Source organism: Cupressus sempervirens, chromosome 9, assembly GCF_028749045.1.
Source record: "Cupressus sempervirens isolate cs-2001-9-10 chromosome 9, ASM2874904v1, whole genome shotgun sequence".
NCBI classification, from domain to species: Eukaryota; Viridiplantae; Streptophyta; class Pinopsida; order Cupressales; family Cupressaceae; genus Cupressus; species Cupressus sempervirens.
The window spans coordinates 461,150,679-461,175,431 of record NC_143126.1 but is presented as its reverse complement, the minus strand read 5'-3'; the positions used below and the strand labels follow the sequence as shown (position 1 = coordinate 461,175,431).

Genomic DNA, 24,753 nt, shown 5'->3' with positions numbered 1-24,753 from the left:
ATGCACTTAGAGCACTTTGGAGACTCCTCTATACGAGTTGGCCATGGACGATGGATGATCTCCATGGCTGGAACAAGGGTATCACTAGGGTTCACCCAACCATCTAGAGCTAATGGCACTAATGATTTGATGTCAAGATTAGCAATTTCAAAGTTATGCTGTGGTGCACCTATGAACTGAGGCACACTGTGAGTTTTGGCATCGAGTGAGATTGCTGTGCTGAATCCAAATAGAATGTGATCTCTCAAAAATGAGATAATTTATTTTAGGCCTCAACATCATCATCCTATAGCATTTAGTGGTTCGTCGATAGCCCTTACGAGCTCTGAGTTACGACCCTAAAAAGATTAACCTCAAAATGTATTTAGAGCACCTTGAAGACTCCTCAGTACGGGGTGGCCGTGGACCATGGAGGGTCTCCGCAGCTAGAACAAGGGTGCCACTAGGGTTCACCTACCCATCTAGAGCTAATGACACTAATGATTTGATGCCAAGATTAGTGATTTCAAAGTTAGGTTGTGGTGCACCTATGAATTGAGGCACACTGTGAGTTTTAGCATCGAGTGAGATCGCTGTGCCAAATCCAAATGGAATGTTATCTCTCAAGAATGAGATAGGTTATTTTAGGCCTCAGCATCACCATCATGTATAATTTGATGTTTCATCGATAGCCCTCATGATCTCCAAGTTATGACCCTTAGAAGATCGACCTTGAAATGCACTTAGAGCACCTTGGAGACTCCTTGGTATGGGGTGGTTGTGAACGATGGAGGGTATTTGTAGTTGGAACAAGGGTGTCAGTAGGCTTCACCTACCCATCTAGAGCTAATGGCACTAACAATTCAATGCCAAGATCAATGGTTTCAAAGTTACGCTGTGGTGATCCTTTAATGTCGTAGAATGTTATTTTTATGCACTTTTATGGATGTGTATTTGGAAATTGAATAAATTTTGTTAAATGATTGATAGGGACTTCAAAACAAAACCAAAATCTTATAAATAAATAGTGCCAACTTATCAATGCAAAAAGTTCACACTTCAACCATTTGGTTTCATACTACACGTAGAAAATTAGAAAAATGCATTGGAAATAAGTTCTTTATTGATTTGAGAGCAAGTACAATGTGTTTCTTCAATCTATCTCCTTCTTCAAATGCTCAAAGCCTATATAGGCTATTTACAACTAGTTCAACCAACCTATGGATAGTTCTAGCTATTAGGTGTTACATTTTGGAAAGTTGTCAAGAAAATTGCAAAAGTTGCTAAGCAACTTTTTGCAATTTTTGCGCTAAGACAAGTTTTATTGCAAATTTGTTTGCAAATGGACTCTGCAAACTCCTAGAGACCCTACTAATGTTCTAAACACCTAGACTTGCCTAGAAAACATGTAATTTACCAAAAATCCACTTTATTGGACCAATTGATGCCCAAGGCTTATAGTTGCACCATGGGGTCTTGTGTCCATTACAAATGTGGATGGTCACAGGGAGATCATTAGATCTATCCCTAGACCTTGTTACATCAAGAAAAGAAAAAGGACTAGGTGCTTTGAACTAATGTTCCATGTATTGATGTGATAAAAAAGTTCATGGAATGGTTAGTGATTGTGCATACCTCATGTATGCGTTACTTGATTTTTTTTTTGATGAGATGTGGTTGGTATGTGATCGATTAACAAGCTTTCTTAGCATGAGCATTGTTGGATAACCAATCAATTTTCCTACTAATTCAAATGGGTGTGCCTAAGGGCTCAACATGTTTGGGTGATATTGAATCCACATGAAAATCACTAGCTCTTCTAGAGATGCTAAAGGGTGTGTGCAAAGGGACTAGCATCCTTTAATATTGCAGAATTTCATTTTTGTGCATTTTTATGGATATGCATTTGGAAACATGTCACGCATTCTTGAAAATTCTTTTTATTAGACATACTAGGTATGTGAATGATCAACAACCTTGTATTTCATTAATGTTATTGGACTAAGAACCGGTTTTCCTCTCAGTTGGAAGGGTGGGCCTAAGGGTTCAACACTAATGGGTGATGTTGAACCACCTTGGTAATTACTAGTTCATTTGGGGAGACTTGAGACTGCATGCAAAGGGATTCTTGTCAATTTTACTCTTGTTTCAAGGGGTGGGCCTAAGAGCTCAACATGTTTTGGTGATGTTAAATCACCATATTAATGAATAGCTCATTTGGAGATGCTAAAGAGTGTGTGCAAATGGACTATCATCCTTTAATGTCATAGAATATTATTTTTATAAACTTTTATGAACTATCCCTTGCATGTTGATAACATAAGAGGAGATGAGGAGCATTGATAGACAACAAGAGTATTACATGCATAATGATGAGTGTCCTTACCAAGATCAATAAAAAATGGATTGGCAAAAAAGGAAGTATGATGAATATCTTGCAAGAGAGATAACTATAAAAGAAGAGTAGATGAGATTGCAATTTTCTCAATTTCAACAGGTAAAGACCCAACCACCTTGTGTTCCTAGTCAATGAACCGACCCATTAAAGTGGAGGCCCTCAAAAATGAATTTCCAAGCTCTAGGCATGTTGGTCCTATATAATATCCAAGTATACCTCCTATTTTTGAGATTCCAAGTTTTAGGGGTCATAGCCTTGCAAAAGAAATAGAACAACCCCTATATGAGTCCCTACATGGTCAAATTATCAAATTGACATGGAGGCCTTCTTGGACCAACTATCCTAATTTTAAAATACCATTACCTTCTTTTGTTGAGCAGAATGAGGAAGATGTGATTCAAACCACATAATCACAATAAAAAATATGAATGAGATGGTAGCTAACCAAAGCTTAGAAGATTTTTTTTATAGTATTGCAAAAGTTTTTTGTGAGAACCTTGCTACTAAAAATTCAGAGTATATGCACTTTTCCTAATGATTCTAAGCATGAATGCAAGATGGATCCATTTCTCAAGAGCATTCAGTAGGTTGATAGTTGTCATGAACTTTGAACTATGAACTTTTATTGCAAATTTATTTGTAAATGGATTCCACAAACTCTTAGGGACCCTACTAGTGTTCTAAACACCTAGACTACCTAGAAAACATAGAAATAACCAAAAATCCACTTTATTGGACCAATTTATGCCCAAGGCTTATAGTTTCACCATGGGGTCTTGTGTCCATTACAAAAGTGGATGGTCATAGGAAGATCATTAGATCTATCCCTAGACCTTATATTAGACAAGTTAATATCAGGGGGAAAATCAATTTGGTAAGCATTGTTGCCACACTTTTTGCCAATGGAGGAAGAGTTGGCATGGTTGTAATAATGCATGGTAACCATGATGAACCAAAAAAAAGGAGAAACACTATAGAGACCAAAAAATCAAGCTTAAAGTTTATGCTTTCAAGAGGTTGTGCAATTGGGTATTTTTCCCAGCTCAAGTCAAGGGAGGAGTCACCATTCAAACTAGCACTTGAACATGAAGATGATTATGGAGAGGATCAAATGCAACATGTTGATTCAATCCCAAATGTTGACAATATACAAGGGTTTAACTTTGACAATATACAAGATCACATTATTAGAATAAAATAATGAGTAAACTATAGAATGGAAACATCACACCATAAAAAAATTCAAATACATTGATAAGACTTGTAGTAAAAGGCTTACACAATATTAGCATCATAAAATCACTTCTTGTTTCAATGCCTCATTGTGAATGAGTATTCAAACTTATTGACACCTTCCCCAAATTGTTTTTTAAGGAATCAAGTATTCTAATTGTTCATTTGTATTTTCTAGATTTGTCTTATTTGATTAGTTTGATAAAAATGGTTTCAATAATCATAATGTTAGCTCTATGTAAAATAAGAAAAAAGCCAGACTTGTAATAAGATATTCACAAGCAATTATCTTTCATTGTCTCCTTGCTTCAATACTCATATCGTTATAGCCTTGTATCACATGCAAATATGATTTGCAAGAACTTGTTCAATATCTTCCTCTTATAATTCCTTACAAAGAACCTACCAAAATACAAATTAGAACATGCAACTAATTTAATCTGTCTTTTTCATCATTACAAAAATGATATACAATTTTTTTTTACATTTTACATCATAATACATCATAAATCTTAAGAATTCTCCCCAACACCACCTACATTTGAATATCATAAAAAATATTAGTAACTTATTGTATTAAACAAGATAATCATCGGTTCACTGAATCATTATGAAGAAAATAACATAAGAAGTAAATATACCTAGTTGAGTGTTCCAGTAGGGTCCTCTCTCTATTTTAGGGTCTCCAACAAGGCTTTATGATCAACATTAGTAATAGTAAAAAGTTCTTTTACTTTTGGTCTTCCTTGATGCTTCAACAACTCTACATTTTTTGTTATAATAAGATGCAAATATATGAGAATTATTTTTTGCTTCTAATAGTCTTCAAATGTAGGAATTCCATTCCTTCTAAGCATGTATGTCTATAGCCATATTCCAGTGACAACCACTGAACCAATAGGATATGTGAATCCATCATCATTTGTGATCAGTTGTGCAAGCTTTTGTTTACCTCTTACACAATGTGCTAACCAATAATCATATTTATCATCATTCCCCTATGGTGCAACCAATGTAAAGACATGTCCTGGCTGAAGAAGATTTGATAGATGCATATGCTTAAGTGAACTTTCCATGTCATCATTTCTGATAGAGGGTATGATAGACAATGGAGTAAGTTAAATATGGAGCCCATGTGTCCTCCCAATCACTTGACTCACAGTGATCCCAATTACACTAAAAATAACAAGGACAAAAGAAAGCTAGTTGTCGTGTCCCAATGGTCCATGTACTAGAATCAAAGTTCTGGAATGAATGCATTTTTGATGAGTCTCTCACTATAGCACAATCTAATCTATCACATATGGACCCTTCCTCAACCAACCAAAAGAACTTGCGTACCACTGAATCAAGAGTCCCCCCTGTGATAATGCTAAACTACACCAATCAACAATGCTATGAGCATCAAGAAGCTCTGTTGCTGAAATCTTCAATTACTCCTTAACTAAAGCTCTCTTCACACATGCCCCTACTCCATCATGTTCCCCTTTCCCATGGCTAGACTCAAAAAAATTCCAAATATGAGGCACCCCCCTCTCTATGTGCATCCTATACGACCAATAAAACATGCAAGCATTCTTGAATTGACCTATACAATTATTTGACCAAATGATATGTCTATCCATAGTAATTGCATGCTCTTGTAAGAAATCAAAATAATTCTCAAAACAATGTTGCACAAACTCGTGAGAGTGAGATCTATCATCACTCATATAAAAATGATACTCTCTAATAATCTTCCAATTATCTTCTGCACTATCAAAGGCATGTCTATATGTTATGTGGATGAAAATAACAATCTGAATAGAGTTGTAATACTGAGATTGTGTCTCATTTTGAGGTTGCAATGTGTAGTTCTCAGCAAAATCAACAACTGATGTAATAGTGCCAATGAGAAAAGTCTCCTTACACATTCTAAATTTTTGACCCAACCACTGAGACCTATGACTATGTCTTGCATACTTGTAGAAAAGATTTGCCTTGAAATCTGAAATAAAACTAGCCACACTGATTTCTTTTCCAACCAATTCAAATCTAGAGCCCTCACCCCCACTCTTCAATGTGTATTTCACCATTTCATATACCCTTTTTTTTTTTACTATTGTCTTACCAAGATCTTGTTCTCACCCCTCATGGAAACATGTGTCGAACTTAGATAAGCCACCACATTCTGAACACTTCTCATTTAAGCAAGCATTTCTATAAAAGAAACAACCATCAACTCTACGACATAAAAATTGATCTAGCAAGTCTCTTGATGATTTTTGAAGCCCACTAGCACCACAATTCTCCAACATTTCTTTACTATGCAAAGTAGAATGGATGGAGCATAATAGTTCATGGTGCATACAAAACTCGACATGATATTTGCAACAACATATATTTCAAATTTTAAGTGGCACACAATAAAATGGCTTCAAAGATTCAAAATACCTTTGTGATATATGAAGACTTGGATGACTCTCTCTAAATCATTTGAACAACATAGTTTGACTTACCTCCAAATAGTGTTTAGGATGTGGCGTGTGGTCTCTGATGCCAATTCTCAACTTTAACACATCTTTAGCATTGGGTGATACTCGTGAGCTAGATTGCCAAAATTATGTAATTTCTTCTTTCACATCATCATATAGCTTCTTATAAAAATGTGAAAGTCTCCCACCAAATGCCCATGTTTCATTTTGAAGAGAATCATCAATTCTCTCTCGTCAACTAAGTGCTCTTCTCAAAGTAGTATGATTTAGGTTCAAATCAATACAAGTTTGTCTAATATATCTACCCTTTCTCAAATGATGACTTACCAAAGAGGTTGTAATAACCCTTTAAGAAGCTTTATTATCCTTCTCCCTACTATTTTTCCCAATGCTATCGAGAGCACTGAAAATATTTTTCACAATAATGGCATTTTTTTCCAGTTTTCTATTGACACAAATCTTCAATTTGGAAAACATAGGTCTCATCTTTTGGATCTTTAATAAGTCCATAAAAAGCTGACATTGCTCCACCATTGTCTTGTTGCCAAAAAACATCTTATATAGTCTTGAAGCCTATAACCGAATGGTTCTTTCTGATTTTTTCCCTTCCAAATTGGTAATAATTGTTTCATCAATTTCAATTATCTATTTTGGTGTTCTAGAACCTTCATGTCGATTATAATTAGGAGATATGTAAGGTTCCTATGCATTGTCATGTTCGGCATGGTCAATTATGCAATTTACATTATGACCTAGTAGAATTTCCTCAAAATTTTCATTCGCTAAATTTTCAATTCTAACATTATCATTTTCAATTGGTACATTTTCATTCCTCAACCACATATTCATTATCTGACTCTATGATTTCACCTTCAACTAATTCATTGTCAACTTGATTGACATTTAACATACCTTGTCTTTTCCTTCGGTGTCCTATTTTGTCCCTTTCCCTATATGCCACAATGTCTTCATTAGATACCTTCCTTTTGCATTTAGCTTTTTGACGATTACTACTCCCCATTTAGATGACACTATCAGACCCCTAGGTATATATTATCAAACTTTTTAAAATTATTTGGGCCCCAAAACGTGACTTTTCCTAAAACTCGTGAAAAAGACCCACAAAAAGCGATGTTGTTAGGTCTGCAAGGACAAGGAATATTTTCAAAAAATCATGCTAGTAAAATTGGCTATCTGATTGTAGATCGGATACCCAATTTTAGATTGGATACCCGATTTCAGATCGGATATCTAATATTGGCTGACACCAAAATATTGGAGGGAAAAATGAATTTATGAATTATGACTAATGAGTTATGAAATATATAAATATATAATATCACTAATGAGTTATGACTAACATATATATATATATATATATATATATATATATATATATATATATATATATATATATATATATATATATATATATATATATATATATATATATATATATATATATATATATATATAAAATTAAATTAAATTATTATTATTTTATCTATAAATATAATATATATTAATATATTATATTATTATTAAATATAATAACAAAATATATTATATATATGTTATTAATATATATTATTATTATTATCATCTATAAATTATAATCTATAATATATATTATTATTATTATTATTATGACCTATGTTATTAATATATAATAATATATTATGTTATTATTATTATTATAATATATAAATATTATATATATATATAAATATTATATATATATATATAAATATTATATATATATATATAAATATTATATATATATATATATATATATAAATATCATATATATATATATATATAAATATATATATATATATAATTATTATACTATATTATTATATTTTTACTATATTATTTTTACTAAATTATTTGTATTTGTTACTATAACAACATATAATAATTGTTTATATGGGTTGAAAGGGGCCATAGGATGACCTATGACCCCTTTCGACACATTCTATGACGACATATGTGTCTAGGGAATATATTAGAATCATTTATATGGGTCGAAAGGGGCAATAGAATGACCTATGACCCCTTTCGACACATTCCATGATGACATATGTCTCTAGGGGTCCTAGGACTCCTAGGGACATATTGAAATCATTTATATGGGTCGAAAGGGCCATAGGATGACCTATGACCCCTTTCGACACATTCCATGATGACATATGTGGACCCCTAGGGACATATTAGAATCGTTTATATGGGTCGAAAGGGGTCATAGGATGAACTATGACCCCTTTTAACACATTTTATTACAACATATGTCTCTAGAGGCCCTAAGAACCCTCAAGACATATTACAATCATTTATATGGGTCGAAAGGGGCCATAGGATGACCTATGACCCCTTTCGACACATTTTATGATGACATATGTCTCTAGGGGTCTTAGGACCCCTAGGGTCATATTAGAATCATTTATATGGGTCGAAAGGGGTCATAAAATTTTGACACATTCCATAAAAATATATGTCTCTAGGGGTCCTAAGACCCCTAGGAACATATTATAATCATTTATATGGGTCAAAAGGGGTCATAGGATGACCTATGACCCCTTTCGACACGTTTTATTACAACATATGTCTCTAGGGGCCCTAGGACTCCTAGAGACATATTAGAATCATTTATATGGGTTGAAAGGGGCCATAGGATGACCTATGACCCTTTTTGACACATTCCATGATGACATATGTCTCTAGGGGCCCTAGGACCCCTAAGAACATTTTACAAACATTTATATTGGTTGAAAGGGGCCATAAGATGACCCATGACCTCTTTCAACACATTCCATGATGACATATGTCTCTAGGGGTCCTAGGACCCCTATGGACATATTAAAATCATTTATATGGGTTGAAAGGAGCCATAGGATGACCTATGACCCCTTTCGACACATTCCATGATGACATATGTCTCTACGGGTCCTAAGACCCCTATGGACATATTAGAATCGTTTATATGAGTCAAAAGGGGCCATAGGATGACCTATGACTCCTTTTGACACACTTTATTACAACATATGTCTCTACGGGTCTTAGGACGCCTACGAACATATTATAATCATTTATATAGGTTGAAAGTTTCGATACATTCCATGACGACATATGTCTCTAAGGGTCCTAGGACCCCTATGGAAAAATTAGATTCATTTATATGGGTAGAAAGGGGCCATAGGATGACCTATGACCCCTTTTGATGCATTCCATGAAGACATATGTCGCTAGGGGTCCTAGGACCCCTAGGGACATTATAATGATTTATATGGGTCCAAAGGGGCCATAGGATGACCTATGACACCTTTCGACACATTTTATTACAACATATGCCTCTAGGGGTCCTAGGACCCGTACATACATATTATAATTGTTTATATGGGTCGAAAGGGGTCATAGGATGACCTATGACCCCTTTCGACACATTCTATAACGACATGTCTCTAGGGGTCTTAGTACCCCTAGGGACATATTAGAATCATTTATATGGGTTGAAAGGGGCCATAGGATGACCTATGACCCCTTTCGACACATTCCATGATGACACATGTCTCTAGGGGTCCTATGACCTGTATGAACATATTAGAATCATTTATATGGGTTGAAAGAGGTCATACGATGACCTATGTTCCCTTTCGACACATTCCGTGATGACATATGTCTTTAGGGGTCCTAGGACCCCTAAGGACATATTACAATCGTTTATATGAGTTGAAAGAGGTCATAGGATGACCTATGACCCCTTTCACCACATTTTATTACAACATATGTCTCTAGGGGACCTAGCATGCTAGAGACACATTAGAATCATTTCTATGGGTCGAAAGGGGCTATAGGATGACCTATGAACCCTTTCGATACATTCCATGACGATATATGTCTTTAAGGGTCCTAGGACCCCTAAGGACATATTATAATTGGTTATATGGGTCGAAAGGGGTCAAAGGATGACCTATGACCCCTTTCGACACATTTTATTACAAAATGTCTCTAGGGGACCTAGGACCCCTAGGGACATATTATAATCGTTTATATGGGTTGAAAGGGGCCATAGGATGACCTATGACCCCTTTTGATGCATTCCATGATGACATATCTCTTTAGGGGCCCTAGGACCCCCAGGGACATATTACAATCATTTATATAGGTCAAAAGGGGCCATGGGATGACCTATGACCCCTTTCAACACATTCCATGATGACATATGTCTCTAGGGGTCCTAGGACCCTTAGGGACATATTAGAATTGTTTATATGGGTTAAAAGGGACCATAAGATGACCTATGACCCCTTTCAACACAATCCATTACAACATATGTTTCTAGGGGTCCTAGGACCCCTAGGGACATCTTACAATCATTTATATGGGTCAAAAGACACTATAGGATGACCTATGACCCCTTTTGACACATTTTATTACAACATGTCTCTAGGGGTCCTAGAATCCTTACAAACATATTATAATTGTTTATATGGGTTGAAGGGTGTCATAGGTCATTCGACACATTCCATGATGACATATTACTCTTGGGGTCCTAGGACCCCTAGGGACATATTAGAATCATTTATATGGGTGAAAAGGGGCCATAGGATGACTTATGATCCTTTCTGACATATTCCATGATGACATATGTCTCTAGACATATTAGAATTGTTTATATGGGTCGAAAGGGGCCATAGGATGACCTATGACACCTTTCGACACATTCCATGATGACATATGTCTTTAAGGGTCCTAGGACCCATAGGGAAATATTAGAATCCTTTATATGGGTCGAAAGGGACCATAGGATGACCTATGACCCCTTTCAACACATTCCATGATGACATATGTCTTTAGGGGTCTTAGGACCCCTAAGGACATATTAAAATTATTTATATGAGTCGAAAGGGGTCATAGGATGACCTATGACCCCTTTCAGCACATTTTATTACAACATATGTCTTTAGGGGCCCTAAAACCCCTAGGGACATATTAGAATCATTTATATGGGTCGAAATGGGCCATAGGATGACCTATGACCCCTTTCAACACATTCCATGATAACATATGTCTTTAGGATGAGGACTCATAAGGACATATTAGAATAGTTTATATGGATCAAAGGGGCCATAGAATGATCTATAATGCATTTCGACACATTTCATGATGACATATGTCTCTAGGGGTCCTAGGACCCCTAGGGACATATTACAATTGTTTATATGGGTCGAAAGGGGTCATAGGATGACCTATAACCCCTTTCGACACATTTTATTAGAACATATGTCTCTAAGGGCCCTAAGACCCCTAAAGACATATTAAAATCATTTATATGGGTCGGAAGGGGCCATAGGATGACCTATGCCCCCTTACGACACATTCTATGATGACATATGTCTTTAGGGGCCCTAGGAACCTAAAGACATATTACAATCATTTATATAGGTTGAAAGGGGCCATAGGATGACCTATGACCTCTTTTGACACATTCCATAATGACATATATCGCTAGGGGTTCTAAGACCCCTAGGGACATTACAATCATTTATATGGGTTGAAAGGGGCCATAGGATAACTTATGACCCCTTTCAACACATTCCATGATGACATATGTTTCTAAGGGTTCTAGGACCCCTAGGGACATATTACGATCATTTATATGGGTTGAAAGGGGTCATAGGTCCCTTTTGACACATTTTATTACAACATATGTCTCTAGGGCCCCTAGGACCCATAGGGACATATTATAATCATTTATATGAGTTGAAAGGGGCCATAGGATGACCTATGACCCCTTTCGACATGTTCCATGATGACATATGTCTCTAGGGGTCCTAAGATCCCTAGGGACATATTAGAACCATTTATATGGGTCGAAAGGGGCCATAGGATGACCTATGATCCTTTTTGACATATTTTATTATAACATATGTCTCGAGGGCCCTTAAGACCCCTAGAGTAATATTAGAATTGTTTATATGGGTCAAATGGGGCCATAAGATGACCTATGACTCTTTTTGACACATTCTATGATGAGATATGTCGCTAGGGGTCTTAATACCCCTAGAGACATATTATAATCGTTTATATGGGTCAAAAGGGGCCATAGGATGACCTGTGACCCTTTTTGACACTTTCCATGATGACATATGTGTCTAGGGGTCATAGGACCCCTAGAGACATATTAGAATCATTTATATGGGTCAAAAGAGGCCATAGGATGACCTATGATCCCTTTCAACACATTCCATGATGACATATGTCTCTAGTGGTCCTAGGACCCCTAGGGATATATTATAATCATTTATATGGGTTGAAAGGGGTCATAGGATGACCTACAACCCTTTTCGACACATTTTATTACAACATATGTCTTTAGGGGCCCTAGGACCCCTAGGGACATATTAAAATAATTTATATGGGTTAAAAGGGGCCATAGGTTGACTTATGACCCCTTTCGACACATTCCATGGCGACATATGTCTCTAGGGGTCCTAGGACCCCTAGGGACATATTACAATCATTTATATGGGTTGAAAGGGGCCATAGGATGACCTATGACCCCTTTTGACACATTTTATTAAAACATATGTCTCTAGGGATCCTAAGACCACTAGGGACATATTATAATTGTTTATATCAGTCAAAAGGTGTCATAGGATAACCCATGACCCTTTTCTACACATTCCATGATGACATATGTTGCTAGGGGTCTTAGGACCCCTAAGGACATATTATAATCATTTATATAGGTCGAAAGGGGTTATAGGATGACCTATGACCCATTTTGACACATTCCATGATGACACATGTCTCTAGGGGTCCTAGGACCCCTAGGGATATATTAAAATCTTTTATATGGGTCAAAAGGGGCTATAGGATGACTTATGACCCCTTTCGACACATTCCATCATAGCATATGTCTCTAGGAGTCTTAGGACCCCTAGAGACATATTATAATAATAATTATGGGTTGAAAGACCTATGACCCCTTTCAACACATTTTATTACAACATATGTGTCTAGGGGCCCTATGACCCCTAGGGACATACTATAATTGTTTATATGGGGCTTTGACACATTCCATGACGACATATGTCTCTAGGGGTCCTAGAACCCCTAAGGACATATTATACTCATTTATATGGGTCAAAAGGGTCTATAGGATGACCTATGACCCCTCTCTATGCATTTCATCACAACCTATGTCCCTTGGGGTCCTAGGACCCCTAAGGACTCATTTGGTTGGTTCTAATGCGTCGAGAGGGGTCATAGTTTAATATATGACCCCTCTTGGTGCATCACATGACAATTTATATCCCTAGGGCCCATTGGAAATTTGTTGAAAAAGGTCACTAGGGGCCTTAGGGACATATGTTGTCATAAAATGCATTGAAAGGGGTTATAGGTTTTGATGCATTTTATGAAAATATTATATTTAATAATAATATAATATTTTATATTTTAATATAATAATAATATATTATTAGATTATATAATAATAATAATCATATATGTTACCAGATTATATATTTAATAATAATAATAACCATATATATTATTATATAATAATAGTCATATAATATTACTATATAAATTTAATAATAATAATATTTATCATATATATTACTATATTATATTTAGTTATAATAATAATTATATTTATAACTATATTATATTTAATAATAATAATCATACATATTACTATAATATAATAATAATTATAATCATATATATAATAATAATAGTTAATAATAATAATAATAATAATATAGATAATAATAATAATAATAACAACTTCCATAAATCCATCTAATAAAGATAGTCTTCCATTTGCATCTTCCATAACTAGAATTTTTGCCCATTAAACCTGTCAACCCTCAGCTTACCCTCATCTGCCAACCACGAGACTTTCCTACAGAGGATAACTAAAAAAAAAACTAGGCTCTGATACCACTTGTTAGGATTAAACCACAGACATAAATAACAATTACATGCAAATATAACCAATAACAAAAAATAATAGATCACATAGAAAAGAAAACAAGGCATCAAGATTTAACGTGTTTCACCCAATCTCTGGGCTACATCTACCAAATAGCAAGTTTGATATTATTATGATCTAGTGATTACAACCTGATTACAATCTGTAATCCCTTATAGCTCAATACTGCCACAAGAACCAATTTCACATCACACCTATGAAATAATCCCTAACCCTAAGCTCTTTTATACAAGTATTTTTACCACTTTAGCGTTATAATTAATAATTACATGTTGACCCAAAATCTCGATAAAATAGGGCCCAATTTTTTCTTTTCTTTTTCGGGGTGATGCCTTGAGCCCCAAATAATTTATGAAGTATGCACAATAATTTCTTGATTAGTCACCACAATCTAACACAAATTGCACAGACACAATGTCAATTTCCCAAGTCAATGAGTGTAGTCAAGAAAATTTGAATTTTAGTTACACTACTCTAGCAATGCAAACAACAAGTGCAACTATCATAGAATCATTGGATACTACAACATCTACTGTAGTGACTAAAAACCTAAAAACCCATTGCTCCTTACGCTCTATGAAATCCATAATACGTAACAAAAGTAACATCCTAACAAAACAATGCCAACACCAAAAAGACAAACAAACATGCACTAGCAAAAATAGAGCCAAAGAATTGATTTCTGCATACTGGCACATAATAAGTGGCACAACAACACAAGCATGTGCCATCTGAAAAACACTACACTTTGGCAAAAGCATATGTCACATTGACCAAGATATCATGAATAGTTTTTCTATGCTACCCATTGCTACTGATGTAAAGAAAATTGAACTAGGAAAATTGATTTGCAAGCAATGTCTCACAACAATATCATTTGGCAAAGTGCCTTGCTTTGCTGCACCTTGGAACATATGATAGAATCCTTGCATAAATGTAGTCAAAATGCTAAGTTCATTTGAAGAAAGACTTGTGTCTTTGCAGATAGCTTTTGCACAAATAAGGCTATTAGGCTTCGAGAGATTACACTATGGGTTAAATGGAACAATCATCAATGTACCTACAGACTTTGACAAAGTACAAGCAACATTGCCTAGAGAAATTGATGAAACAAAAATTGTAGCAGTGAAACTAAAGAGAAAGCTAGAATATGACAACACATATGCTCAAGGAAAGCTAGAATATGAAAACACATATGCTCAAGGAAATGTTCGACTTGCTTCTCTAATGAATGCACTTGCAAGTTTAACAACTACCCCACTATACGCAAAGGAGCAAGCTATCATAAATAATAAATGGGACATGTTGCTTGCAGCCAGGGCCCATGAAATGAACTTAGAAATTCAAACCAAAGAAGACATGGATGATGCCACATCAAACACTAATGAAGATCCAATAGCTGAATCACTTATACATTGGTTTAATGACTCACATTTAATTTAAGACCTTGAGACAATCGTTATTGAAATTGCACCTTTTGAAGGGATCAAACCTCTTGGCATTTTCCAAGACACATACTTAAAAGAGATGAACTTCCCAATATTATTCTTTGGACATCCTCGTCCAACTGACATATCTAACAAACTATCCTATCAAAAAATTGCAAAATGGGAGCTAATGCATCAGGATAATGAATTTGCAAAGCATATCACTGACATCTTCTTCAAGGCTATCAAGATCATAATACAAAAAATATTGTCCCTAGCTTGGGTTTGCATATGGAAAGCAAAAATCAAAGGAAAACAACTTTTGGCAAAGGATGTACATGGTCTAATGAATTTGGAGAAGATAGTACAATCACACTTGGGATTCAGATCACTCAAAAGCATTCGTACGTCCCTTGGCTACTTCGACAACACTAGAAATAATATATTTGCAATAATACGACAACTTGGACCTCCAACATTCTTTGCTACTTTGACTAGTGCTGAGCACTATTGGCAACCACTATGTAAAGTAATAAACCATATATATACTACACAACAAATAAAACACAATGAAATAATTGAAGACAAGGATATAGTTTTCAAAATTATGCAAAACCTCATTGTTTGTAGTCGCTACTTCAACCATAGAATTAATGCTTTTCAAAAAATAACACTGGCAAATGAAAAGCTATTTGGAAAAGTGCAAGACTACTATTTTGTAACAAGATTCCATAACCGTGGAAATGAACATGTTCACTTCATGTTGTGGATAAAAGATGCTCCAATATATGAAACTTGCAAAAATGATGACATTGAACAATTTTTAGACACATACATTTCATCTGATTCCTCATTGCTTGATGAGAACTTGCTAAAAATGCAGACTCATCATCACACAAGGAATTGCAAAAAATATTGAACCTCAAGTTGTCGCTTCAATTTACTGCTCCCCCCAATGAGAACAACAATAGTGCTTGAAACTTTGTAGAAAACCGACATTGCAATGAAGGAGAAAGCAAAAATCTTCTTCAAAGATTCAGAGAATATGTGCTTTGCAAAAGAAACTACATTCAAAAACTTCTTACGTCACTTCAACTTCAACAAACACAATTACATTACAATGCTTCAATATGCACTGACAAAGAGAACTGTGCTACTAAAAAGAGAGCCAAAAGAAATTTGGACAAATTCATTTGCAAAACTTGTGCCACCTCTATGGTATGCAAACATGGACACCCAATTCATACTAGATGCATATGCTGCTACATCTTACTATTGTTCATACATGATGAAATGAGACAAGACAATGTCTGTTATGTTTTCTCTCTTGTGAAAAGAAAACACATTTGCATATGACAACAAGATTCAATTTATAGAAAAACTTGGAAATGCATTGCTCAACTACCAACAGATGTCTAGCAGACAAGCTGTCCACATTGCTCTATCATTTTCCCTACACAAGTCCTCACAGAAAATTGTCTTCATTAACATTGCCTTGTTTGAGAGTAGAGTCTTCATGTTGAAAAGCCCAAAGCTATTAGCATAGGAAGAAGAAAACTTAGAAAACATAATGTGTGCTTTTGTAATAGACAAATACATACAATGACCAAATGAATTGGAAAAACTATCTCTAGTTGAGTGTTATGCATTTTAGTATAACAATGGAACAAATGTCAAAAAAATAATTTTTATGCCTAGCATTTGTGTATGGTAGTAGACCATTTTTCTTCATCTATACCATTTTTAGTTAGTCTATGGCATATGTATTTCGCAATTTTGAGGCCATTTTCTTAGCATATTGCATAGGTAGTTGGCTATTTGGATTTAGGGGCCATTTTTCTTTGTTTCTATCATGCTATTTTTATTTGAAGGCCATATTCACCTAATATGGTAGATTTAGAAATAGGTTTGAAGGGCATAGGAGACAAGTGGTAAAATTTGTTAAAAAATATTAAAATTAGGAAATTATAAAGAAAATAATGTTTAAAACTTTTATTAAAATTATTTAAAGAATGATTTTTAATTCTTACATTGATCACAATTTTTCATTTTTAATGTAAAATGCTCTTTAAAAATATATTTTATAAATTCATCCATTCTTGCAAACCTTTTATCCCATTTCTTTTTCCTGAATTGCTTAGATATTTTGAACTTGTAGGCATTGTCTATTTTACAAATTGACCATTTAAGTTTGGCACAAGAAATTAAATGTAACATCAAAACAAATTTTATCTCCTACATGGCATTGAAGAATTTTATCTCCTCCATTGGCACTACAACTTTTTCAGTTCCATTAAATTACTTCTAATGTATGCAATAGTGAAATCTAAGTAACATGTTCATAGTTTGCCTTTATTTTAATTTTCCATTGTTAGAAGATGGCTAAAAATTGAAATATTAATGCTAAGTTTTAACACTTCACTATCAGAAATCTAATTGCTATGCTTCACAAATTAGATGTAGTGGTCAACAACTTACCATGTATCCTGAACAAGTGATAGCTTTGTTACCTCTTTCGTTTGATCTTCACACTATGTTGTCCTAATCTGGTAACCATATATTGTGATAGTGAAAATAAATTAGATAATTGAAATATTAGAACTTGAACATAGAAGAATAAACCAGAAATGGTTTATGTACATGAAAAGACTAAATGATAATAACAATCAATAACATAGTATATGTCATACCCTAAAGTGACTATCTTATTCTTTTTGAAGTATAAAGATTTAAAATATAATTATGTATCATCAATAAAAAGAACTTCTGTGTAAAGTCTTTATTATTTTGTAGATACAATTTCTATTAAAAAATTAAGAATAGTCTATTTTATTTAATCAAAGAGTAATGTGCAAAGAGGGTTATATCAAAGTCAATGAATGAATCAATTTTGATCATAATTAGAAAATAATAGCTTTGAAAGAAAACCACAATTGAATAGGTCACTTCTCCATCATCAAGTACAAATAATGGTTCTCATGATTTGGGTATTGTTATAGGGGCTTCTTTGAGTGGGGCTTTAGCTTTGGCTTTATGCATTTTTTGGTATTGTTATAGGGTAGTTTTAACATCTAAGACTACTAAAGAACCTAGTAGCCCTTTAGATTTGAATACTACTGAAATGCTTCAGTTCATTAGCTCTTCAAATTTGAAATCAAAGTCTTTTGCAATGAAAAGTACCCAATAGGAGAAACTTTTAGCCAGTGTTATTAGCACCATCGATAAGTCTTGAACATATTCTATTGAGAGTTTGTTGAAAGCAACTCGTAATTTTAGCCCTTTGAGTAACATTTAGGGCTTTGTTTACAAAGGCATCATAAATGGTAAGGATTTTGTCATAAAGTAGATGAAGGGTTATATGTCCCAAGAATTGAAGATTTTGCGAAAGGTCAATTATAGTAATTTGGTGAAGTTAGAAGGATTTTGCATCCATTCAGATGATAAATCTTACTTGGTCTATGAGTATGCTGACAATGATAGCCTAAATGCATGGCTTCATGGTTAGAGCAAAATTGTTAGCTTTGATCTGAGCTCTTAGAAGACTAGATTGAAAATTGCATTGGATGTGGTAGATGGGCTTCAATATATTCATGAGCACACAACACCTAGTATTGTGCACAAGGATTTTAACACTAGAAACATTCTCTTGGATAGCAAATTTAGGGCCAAGATTGCCAATTTTTCCATGGTAAAATCAGGGATAAATATGTGCACAAGGCATATAGTAGGCATGCTAGGGTACATGCTCCAGAATACCTAGTAAATGGAGAAGTTACACCAAAACTTGATGTGTTTGCATTTGGGGTTGTGTTGCTGGAGCTGATTTCTGGAAAGCAATCCATTGTTGTTGAAGTGGAGCTTCCATTGGGAGGAAATGTAGGGCTACTTTTGACACAAATAAAGCCCCTAATGGAAGGGGAAGATAGAGAAGTGAAGCTAAGAAAGTGGGTTGATCCAGCTCTCCATGGTGTTTGTGTTTATCCTAATGACAAAAGCATGATTTGTTCAAAGTGATTAATCTATGGTTTAGGTGAAACCCAAAATATTAGAACCCAATGTTTTGTACTAGGTGATGTTAAATGGAAGAAAAGGAGAAGAGAACATAAAGTCTCACAGTGATAGATGTATAGAAGGATTAATGTTGTAAAAAATGATAGGGGATAGGTGACGACCTCATCTATGAGTCACTCTAGAAATTGTTTTGCCTAGGCACATGACCACGCCACTTAACGAAGTTGTTAGGGAAATTCTCTGCGTAGGCAATTCATAGTCAATGGCAGTTTACAAGATTAGCTAGACTAATATTTCCCACACATAGATGGGATGTGACGGCTAGTTAAGTTGGACACACGACCCCCGCTCCTTTCTAGAAGCCAACAAATACCCAAGCACTTCACAACTTTAACAATAAGGTAAGGGACACATGGGCACTAAAACTGCAATGACCATGATAATGGTTTCCAAAGTGAGGAAATTTTTTTTTTTTGGTTGGAAAGATGAAGAGGTGATGAATTTCATGGCTGCCATGTTTGGCCAAAAGAGCGTATTTTTTGCTAAGCAGAGCAACCTACTTGGAAAGGAATTGAAGGAAGAGTGCAAATAAATAATTGATTTAGATGATCTATGACTGACAAAGAAGAAATGTAATCAGGGCAAGATTTTCGTCTCACATCTTTCTTTGTCTTTGTCTAGAAGTGTCGCTTTCTCTAGTTGCTCCTTTCATTGAAAATAATTCTAAAACCCTCCTTACCAATGTCTAAAAACCTTCCATCTCATAGAATAATCATGAAAATTTGATGTTAATCTAGTGCAATAAATTCATCATTGTCCCCTTGTAATAACTATAGTGGATAATAAATGCAAATAAATGAAAGCTTATTTCCTTCTTAATTTTGTATCTTTTTTCACAATTTAAAAAAAAATTACCCTTGTCAAAAATCCATCTGACCAATATGAAATTAGAATTGTAATGACCAAAAATAATTATTTAATATTTTCACATTGAAACATTAGATTCTTAACCTTGGTCTAATTTGAAGTAATAGTGTCCCATCACCAAAAACATTAGTTCCCTGCCTTATGTAAGGCAGAGACTAATAAAAAACACACAAGACATAGAGGAACACCAAACTTCACATGGGAAAACCCTTCTAGGAAAAACACTTGAGTGTCTTCCTTGCACTATTTTAAGAAATGTTACATATAATTAAAAAGTGTTGCGATGTAGCTGGAGTCCTTGCCAAGATTACAATATGGAATTTGCAATTGCAATGTAAACTAATTTATGTTTAACTCTACTATAATTGTTGAACAAATTATTTCCATTTCATTTGAATGGAATGAAATTGAATGATAAGATAGTGATACCATATTCCACGAGGATGGAAACCATACTCTATGAGGATGAAAAAGGAACATAAATTTCTTTTCATAAATTACTCTGTATAGTAATTATCAATTGTAGAAAAATGCTAACTTTAGAGAAAGCAAGCTATGAATTGTTTATTATTCAAATCACAACAATGGCAGAACGTCGATGCCATGCACCCTTGCAAAGCTTCTTGAGCAAATACCACAGAAAAAATTTAACAAATATACATGTACTATGTGTCAATCAACAAATACACCATGGTCGACCAAACTACGAGAGTGAGAACCCACTTTCCTTTCCAGCTGGTACTTTAACATATTCATGAAACTCCCCATACTGCCCAAAAATCTACTTCAGATTTTTTGCAATGCTTGGTCCAATCCACCAACAGATATCTGCAATATATAAAGTCACAATAATAGAACATAAGAAAAAACCTCAAAAAAATTTGGTACATGCACATACATATGGTTGCTCATAGTTTGTTTCTATAGTTCATTAGTCAGAGAAAATGGAGCAGTTGGCACAATATAGGCTATTGTTTGATAGGACTCTACATAATTTTAAAAAAAAATGTATTAATAAGATAGCTAGTGTTTGATCAATAAAAAAGAAAAATAATTACGCAGTGAGTTACTTGTCCTCTAAAAGCTACATTTAAAAACAAAACAATAAAAATTGCATGTCAAATTCTGTGGACATTTTTGAGAATGTACTCCACATTTGGAGGAGTTCTGAGTAGGATACACTATTATGTATGTTTTATACTGATAGTGAAGATTCATAAGAAAATTATACTCTTTCTTCTAAGTTGTAACAACCATCAGTGGGTATCGATCATACTCCACTTACTTTTGAAAATGTTCCATTGAACAAAAGCAAGGAGGTGAAAGCAAGGGTTAGGGATACAATTGTTATTGCAAATATTTCTAAACCCATTGTTATAGAATAAAAGATAAAATTTCTAAATGTAAAACTAAATAGAATCGAATTGAGAGAGATGGTGCACTATACTCACAGTATTCGAGCTTGTTTAATACTGTAAAAATAGCCCTAGTTGCTTACATTTGACAAAGCTGAGTTGTTTACACATGATCAACCTAGTAGATTAGAAGTGATAAAAGGAGATTGGTTCCCTATGTGTTCAAATTGGTCATCTTTCATAGCATAGAAATATGACACTCCCATTGAAGGTCTTAGTTTATTCTCCTTCATGAAATTCTTTACATTGTTTAACTTTCTCTCCTTAACTAGTTCCACTTTGATCTATCCCTTCTGCAAAACTTAAATGAAGAAAAATATGATTTTTAATAACAAAACTAATGGTATAGGAACACATTTGAAAAATAGAATTAGATTGGAAAAAATGACTTGTTAGTTATGTATAGCTCCCCCTCTCTCTATGTATATTGGTAGATTAAAGTGGGCTATAAACATTTGCCCTAGAAATAATTTTTACATCTTACCTATTGTGGGAGGTGTTTTGTGAGAATGTTGACAACAATCCAACACAAGAAGCACTTGAAGTCAGGGTCTTTGGGAGTAGGGGCATCTGGGTCTACCATGATAATGGCATACATATCATTTGATGTAACAAAAGGATAACCCTTCATTTTAACCCTTGGTTTTTGGTGGGTTTGTTGCACTCTTATGGCTACATCAGTTGAAACCTCTATATGATCTCTATACACCACTCTCAAGTCAAAAATTGGTTCCCCAACTTCGTCAACATCTGGGTTAACCTCAGTTTCTTCAGAAACGTTGCATTTAAAGGATCACCACTACTAGTTGCCATCTTGGTTCTTTGTTTCAAAGTTCAGCTCAAGATAATGGTTTGAGATTTCCTCTACTAATTTATGCATTCCTTTGCTAATATATTGCCATGTGGAATGCATGCATATTATGAAAATGTAGATAATACATGAAGATATCAGATAATGTGGAAGGCATGAAGCGGTTTCTTGAGATCCTAAAAATCAATCTTACAATTATTTAACATGCATTGGAAAGCACATTAAACTAATAATAATAAATTTGTCATTTCCAAATCATGAAATGTTAACTATAGTGAATTAAATGACACAAAAAAATTAGCAATTTTTTTAAAAATAAAATAAAAAAGACTATTGAGATTTATTGAAACAACTAATGAAGAAACATGAACTAATTGTAGAAAATTCCAATTTAATACAAATATTTTCTAAGCTCTAATGCTTCTCAAATTTTGCACTATTTATTAAAACAAACTAATGTTAAGAAAGCAACTGAAAGCTATAGTCTCCTATCTTAACGACAGGGACTAACAATGGATTTTTATAGAGACTCAAATTACATTATAATCTACCCAACTTTTCACCACTTGTAATTGCTAACAAATCTGGCTCGAATATATACAAACTATAATTTGTTATGGAATTTGGTATGTCAATAATCATTTCATAGAATGATCCACCAACTTAGCCTTTCCATTCAAGTCCAACTAGAAGTCCCTGCATAATTTTGTGGAAGCATCACTACATGATAGATACTACTCCATGGGCATCACTATATGTCATTGTGAGGCTTAATCTTACTATACTAGAATTGATTCTCACCATACTCATACATAGGATGGTGTTCCACCATACGACATTTGTTTATTCTCAATCATACACCATACGATCTTATTATACCAGAGTTGGCTAACCATACATCGCATTGCCTTACCTTACTAGAGTTGTGTCTCACCATTGGGATGGATATCACCCCACCCTATGGTGGACCTCATACATTGGAACCTTGTATGTTGACTTCACCATACTTTGCAATACTGCAACACATGCATTGTAATATTAACACAACCAAAACTTGAGTTCTTTATTTAGCACGAATAATCTTTCGTGGTGTTAGTTTTCAATTGATGCATATCAACACTTGGGTTTTCCATATGCTTGTGTAATGTATTCTTGACAAATATAAAGTCATGTGTTTGGAGGAAGAGTTTTATATTATGATAAACTATAAATGAATAAGACAATTTATAAGGAATTCCATTGGAAATAGACCACCCATATAACCTCTACCATTACAAAGGTCATAATCTTGCATACTATTATATTTATTATTAATTACTAATATTTTTCATCAAGTTTTAAGTCAAGTTAGGATTTTGGTTTAATTAAGATTAGGTAAGAGCTAAGATTGAGTAATATTTTTCATATAATCCTATTTTGGTCTTAACATTTACTCAACCTTAGCCCTAACTTAATCATAACATGAAAAATAACTAGTAGTTGCATGCTTTTGTACATGTAATTGTTGGATACAATTGTTAATTGTGTATTGTCTTTGATGTTACACAAATGTCATATTAGTCATCAAACAGAGTCTACTGAGCTCAAATGATCAGCAAAGCAATTTACAGTGTCTACCGAACGTTCCTGAACATAACAAAGAAAAGTCAGTTCTTACCGAGCTCACTCGGTCATCAAAGGATTTTGTAGCAGAAAGTTAGTGTTAATCGAGCTCCCAAGGTTAACAAAGAAAATTCAGTTCTTACCAAGCTCACTCGGTCATCAAAGGATTTTTTCATAGAAAGTTAGTGTTAATCGAGCTCCCAAGGTTAACAAAGAAAAGTCAATTCTCACTGAGCTCACTTGGTCATCAAAGGACTTTGTAGCAGAAAGTTAGTGTTAACTGAGCTCACTTAGTTATCAAAGGAAATGTGGCAGAGAGTTAGCTTCTACCGAGCACACAAGATTAGCAAAGGAAGATTAGTGCTAATCGAGTTCACTCGATCTCCAAAGGATTTTTGTAGGGTTTGCAGTGTTTACTGAGCCTCACTTGATTAACACTAGAAAACCATTTTGGGGTAGTGGTTACCGAGC

The 24,753-nt window shown here is 34.4% G+C and overlaps 2 pseudogenes; one reads left to right on the top strand and one right to left on the bottom strand.

Moving 5' to 3' along the window:
* LOC149539331 (protein LYK5 pseudogene) lies at positions 1-19,530 on the top strand (annotated as a pseudogene).
* A 2,452-nt stretch (positions 19,531-21,982) lies between these two features.
* LOC149539330 (protein VERNALIZATION 3-like) lies at positions 21,983-22,682 on the bottom strand (annotated as a pseudogene).
* Between the last annotated feature and the right edge of the window lie 2,071 nt (positions 22,683-24,753).